At 39.8% G+C, this 6,083-nt stretch overlaps 1 protein-coding gene across 7 annotated transcripts in view; it reads right to left on the reverse strand.

Annotated features, from left to right (window-relative positions):
* Window positions 1-5,324, reverse strand: part of mef2d (myocyte enhancer factor 2d) — a 92,970-nt gene extending 87,646 nt beyond the window's left edge. For 2 of the 7 annotated variants that reach the window (XM_008323836.3, XM_025061503.1), the window contains exon 1: window positions 4,255-4,950. The gene's annotated coding sequence lies outside the window, so the exon portion shown is untranslated. Of the gene's footprint in view, window positions 1-4,254 lie in introns of all 7 variants that reach the window. The other 5 variants (XM_025061501.1, XM_025061502.1, XM_017038037.2 and 2 more) reach the window with 5 other exon arrangements.
* Window positions 5,325-6,083: the final 759 nt, after the last annotated feature.

Here is a 6,083-nt window from a genome sequence, read left to right on the forward strand (position 1 = left end):
TGATTGTACTTCCTCAAATTAGCAAGGAGGAGGAGGAAGGAGCAGTGAAGGGCAGGGGAGACTGTTTTCTTTTCTTTTCTTTTTTCGTTCTACTGGCTGTGTTTTGACTGGGATCGACAGAGCACACCATGTAGCACATGGACCGAGTGTCGGTTAAGACAAAGAATAAACTCCAAAAAGTCCACTGTCCCCACAAACCCTCCAACTCGGAAATATAGTAATCCAAGGGAAAAAACATGACTTTCTTTATTTCAAAAGGAAAAACACTAACTCATTACGTTTTTTTCCCCTTGTGCAAGTCTTTGCTCTGTTGAGGCGAGTTGTGTGCTGCCTCAGCCGCAGTCACGCTTTCTCAGGGGCACAAAAGCCCATTGCTGGAGCTGAGCCTATAAGTGACCTAGAGCTTAATCTTCTTTTCACTGAACAAGTCCAGTGACAATATTTTGCTCAATTTATGGCTTTTGTTAGTATGAGAAAACACAAGGAGGCAGAGTTCTCCTGAGAACTAGTGTGCAGCAGGAATGGGATTAAAAAATAGGTATGATGTGAGAGAGAGAGAGAAAAAAACAAACACAAAATGCTATTATTCTGTTGACAGCAAAATGCTGAAAAACTCTGGAGTTTCATGCCTCTTGGGTATTTTGCTCCATTGGCAGGAAAAAGTGAGGTTCATGTCTGCATACTATTTCTGGAGTCAGAAATGTTTTAATAATGTTTCAATTTCCTTCAAAGACCTTTCAATTTTTATACTGAAAAGTTTGGATGAACTTTACATATAGACACTTTATAATAGATTAGATCATTAAAGATTTTTAGAGGTCTAGTGCCACTCGTGTCTATCCACATAAAGCAAACCCTTCTGCTAGGACACCTGCTGAAACTGTGGGCTAAAGTGAAGTAAAAGTAGCACTCAAACAATGCAAACCTGTGCAGGCACAAATGCATGAAGAGTAGTGTTGCAGCGATAAGTCGTTGCAACAAAACTAGTCAAATGCTATTCAAATAGTATCAATGTAAATCGTATTTATCATGTTGTTAAAGTGCTCAAAACTGTTCCTTTAGATTTATTAAGCAGTTACTGCAGCTGATTAACTGTGAACATGAAACTATTAGTTCCTCAAGCTAATGAGCACTTTCAAAGAAAACGCACAGGGCCTGTTAAAGATATACCTGCAGACTGGAAAAGCCATAATAATTTGATTTAACTGAATTGATTAAAATCAATTTTGTTAATAGCTTGTAAGTGTAAATTTGGGGTTTTATGGATCGTAAAGACAGTGTTTTCTGGTCTTGTGGTGTTAAATGTATCCTCTTAAAATGGATTTGAATTGGACAATTTTCATATGGCTATCCCTGTATTCAAGACAACTCACATTTGACTCTGAATGTTAATTCTGCAGAGTGGGTGAGATTTTTTTTTTCCACAGACAAAATAAAGTGAAACATTTCAACAGGTAGCAGGTAAACGTGTTTCAGCTTCAAATAAAAATAATGAATAAAAATGACACATTGAAAAGACCAGCATTTTGGGTTGGAGGTTCAGTCTTACTGTCCTGCTTTCACTTATGAATCATCACAGTGAGATTCCAACAATACAGTACAGGCTTCTCTGAATATATACAAAGTACAGCCACCATACACTCCAAGGGACTCACGAAGGTTTTCTACACCTGTGTATTGACTGTCCATTCCATGAACCACTCTTCAGCTGCATCTCTGTGTTACTCTCCTTATCTGGACCAACACTCGTTCGCAGCTTTCCTGAGCCTCTGAGGCGAACTCGTCCTTCTGCCAGAGACTCACATAGAACTACTAAGCTGCTCTGCTCTGGATGCTCACCATGAGCACTGCTCAGCACCCTATCCTGGACTGTATTCCCCAGGAGCCTGTGACATCTTTTTGGCAACCTGGACTTTACCTGCAGGGCAGGCACTGCTGAGGCACACACTCATCTGTCCGTGTCGCAGCGCATCCCTCCACTGCACTAGATAATGATGTAATAGATAACAGTTCTTCCTGCCTGCTGACATGTGAGACTTCTCTCCAGAGACACACTCTCATTGTCTCACTGCCCCTCCAATCCCAGTCACCTGCCTCTGCAAGACACTGCCAAAAAAACACAAAGATAGATGTAAAGAAACATGCAGAGGGAGAGAGGGTATTTCTCATCCACAAAAATAAAAAATAAGAGCTGACTTGACATGGGTTTGATTGATATCATCATCATCATTACATGAACAAAATGGTTTCTGGGTTCGGGGGAGGAAATTAGAAGTTTCGAGGCAGACACTCTCCCTCTCTCCCAGGGGAAAAGCAATTACGCACAGCGAGGAGAGCACAATTGGCGGAAATGGGCTCATGAAAGAGACATAAAATTATTCAACTGACACAACAGCTTAGAGGAGATGAGGAAAGTCTTTTTCACACCAATACTCTCGATATATATACAGTAAAGTCAGTGTGTTATTGTTTTTGGTACCAATAGTCCTCTTGGGGATGAAGCAAAACATAATTTCTGAAGCTCTGGTTAAAACAAGGATGAAAATGAAATGTCGTAGTTAGGTTAAGATCCAAGTTAGACATTAATTTGGCTGCAGCAAGATTTATTTAATGTTCACACTAAACCTCATTAGTTGACAGATCAGTAAGATTATAAAATGACAAAAGGTTGGACATTAATGTGTTCATGAACCTGAAATAAAGTTCTCAAAATTGTCTTAAAAAATATTCAATTACCAGTTATAGGGTAGGAAGCGCACCAGAACACATTTAAGTAAACTAAATAACCATATCTTTACAAAATAAGTTAAAATAATTAGGTCTGTGCAGTTTTAGTTATTACTGAAAATGTAATAACTAAAATTTTCGCATTTAACCCACCACTTGTTCCAGTCCTAAAAATTACCATGTTCTAATTAAGTTAGGGGTTTAGTTCTAGTCAGACTGTTCAAATGAATGAAAGACAACCAACAGATACAACAAAAATAGCAGCGCAATCATGCCCTATTTGTGCGTAGAGGGTGGGGGTGATTTTGTTTTTGTTACTAATTTACTGGCATTTCTGGCACCATCGCTGATGTTTTTAGGACCATTAGTCCTAATGGAGACCAAAGCTGGGTCCTAATGAGGCAGAACTTCATTTCGGAGGCTGTGGTTTCACACAGAATGGAGATAGTTAGATTTAGGCAGTAACTAAGGTTAGAGAAATGGCTGTGAAATAAATAAAGGTCATGCTGAGTTACAAATAACTCTATGACCTTGTGTTTAACTATTTTTTTACAACTTGAACAAGTTCTAGCAAATACTTATAAAATATTAAATTAAAATTAAATGGAAACTATGATTCTGACCATTGACTGTATATAATAGTGGTCAGTGATATGGTTTTCATGAGAATATGAAAAACAAAAATCTGGCTATGCAGCCACACAGCTTAGATTAGCTGCACAAATCTGGATGTGTGCAATCTAGTACCTCAGGAAAAAGTGTTCTTTCTTACTGATTTTTAAAGGACAAGGTTAACCAGGTGGGGACTTATACCAACTGCTTCCAACAACTACAAGGCTAAACCTAGTTCTGTCTGTGTAAAAAGTTAAAATAAATATATGAATACAAGTTGTGTTAAAGGGACAGGTAAAGCATTAGGTGGATCCAGTAGTAAAAGCTCTGTAGAGAGATGGAAGTGAAGTGAGGAGTCCTAACAAGAAAAGCTGCACAATCACGCGTGCGTGTGCGTGTCAAAGAGATATTGAGATAAATCACTGTGCGCCGCTCCTATGCTGGGGTGTACACCAGACATGACCATATGGACAAGGGGATAAAAGTTAAAAGATACACTAAAGGACGTTATTTCTCTGGAAGGAAGTTTTCATCTAAACACATAACAGGAGGGAAAACCATGCAAAATAAGTCTGGCTTGACAGCTAACGTGAATGGTTTTGACAGCTTTTAACGGCGGACGACAGGAAGAAAACCACGGGCTGCGCGGTGTGTTATATTATATTGTTGTGTTATTCGCTTTGTTACTGCTATAGCTGTTTCACTCAACTTAAAGCTTCTCCTTGACACAAACACGCAGAGGGTATAAGACTTCTTCCAGCCTCTTCCTCCACCTCCTTTCTACACTTTACAACTCCGACACAACCGCGGTAGCTTGGACGCAGCTGTCAACGCTGCCTCTTTAACACAGGAAGCGGCGAAAAGAGGAGGAGGGGGACCTAAAATGCGGACTGAAGCTGCAGAAGAGTGACTTACCCGAGCGGCGTATCCACATCTGTCTGCTGAGACGACACATACACAGGACAGAAGGAGAGCCAAAGGCTTTGTCACACTTTGTCGCGTTCACGGGTTTCAGCTCGAGACTAATGAGTAACTCTCCGCCGTGCGCGGTGAGGCGCCAGTTGAAAGAAGAAGATGAAAAAATAAAAGAATCTCCCTACTTGATGTACAATCGTAACTATTTAGTTATGGCAAATGGAGCCTAATCTGTCCTGAGTGGCACCGCTGCGTTGATTGACAGCTATGCAGACCAATGAAAATGAAGACTCTGCGGCGTCGCGTCCTATTGCGTTGTCCGGCCGTAGTTATTGGAAGGTGAGGGGAGAGCGAGTGGAAGACGTAGGGCGACATCATGTGTTTGGACTAGATATCCCTCCGCCTGTCGTGTTTTGACAGCAACGACTCTACTTTTACTATAAAATCAAAGCTCTCTTCGTTTTATTTTTATATTTTACGTCTTGTTATTTTGAAAGAAAATAAGATGTTGAACACAAAATTACAATATCACTGAACAGTTATGTCGTATAGCTTTGCTTACGTGTTTAATTTCAAAGCGCAGCACATATTAACAATCGTTTGTATAGAACTGCTTGTAAGTGTTAAACCGATTACATATAAGAATACGTCACTTTACCAACAACATTAGAAAACACACGTATTATCACAGATCATCCAGTGGACAAACTACTTTTCACGGTTCTACTTTCTCATTCCTGTGCGGAAGAACACGGTGTTTACAGTAAAGGAGAGAGTGACGCTACAGTGACGGAGGGAGTGACAGAGCAGCACATGTTGGAAAAGTATTACGTACACACGAACTTCACTAATAGGAAAGTAATTAAATAATATTCTCAGCTTTTCCAGATATGCTCGTGGCTACGTCACGTCAATCATGACATGAAGTACAGTAATTGCCCTGCAATAAAGACAAACATTTACCTTTCCAATCAGGTTCTGTGTTGGAAGAGTCTTATAGAGTTTGAGATTCTTAATGATCCAATTAAAAACAGCTTTTCAATGCTTTTTATTTTCAAAAACTTCCTTTCTTCTACAAAGCCTTTGGAAGTTTTTATATCAGAAATAATTGCTCAGGAAAAGAATGGTCCTTAAGTGCACAGTGCTTTTTCAGTCCACCCAAAGTGCCTTACACTATGATGAGCAGAAATGTATGTGGGTGGTATGTTAACTACAATGTCAGGAATTTGTCCCACAGCCTTCCGGTTTAGAAAAAAGACAAAACAAACAACTCACTACCCATTGATCCACAGCCACTCCACACAGCCTGTCAACCTTATAAACCTGATCTTGTCTGATATTGTAAATGGCTCTTGTATACCATGGCTGTCTCCATTTTCCTTGATTAAAGTCTAAAGACCATGAAAACAAGTCTACTGTTGACTGAACAATCTCAGAGGAAGTTGGAATGATTTCTGTGCCCACTGAGAGGCATTCAAAGTGGTTTACAATAACAGGTAATTTTTAAACAAATATTATTTCATTGCCCATTATCAGATACAAACATTTAAGTTGATCAGTTGCCATGCAGTTGACTTTGGAAATATTGGGGGGGGGGGGGTTCCCTATGGACATTGGTGCAAAGCATGAACAGATTTTTGTAGGTTTTGATACAGTACACATGTTCTAAATTTCAGACATCTTCGTTTAACACACAGGAAGGGATCCTGAGTTCATATAGGGGGCGCTACAGATGTTATTCATCTCTAGTCTGCATAACTCACTTCAAGTCTCGGGGAACATTTTTCAATGACCTATTCAGCCAACAAGGAACTGCGTGCCAAAGTGTA

The sequence above is a fragment of the Cynoglossus semilaevis genome, chromosome 13, assembly GCF_000523025.1.
Source record: "Cynoglossus semilaevis isolate Cse_v1.0 chromosome 13, Cse_v1.0, whole genome shotgun sequence".
NCBI lineage: Eukaryota > Metazoa > Chordata > Actinopteri > Pleuronectiformes > Cynoglossidae > Cynoglossus > Cynoglossus semilaevis.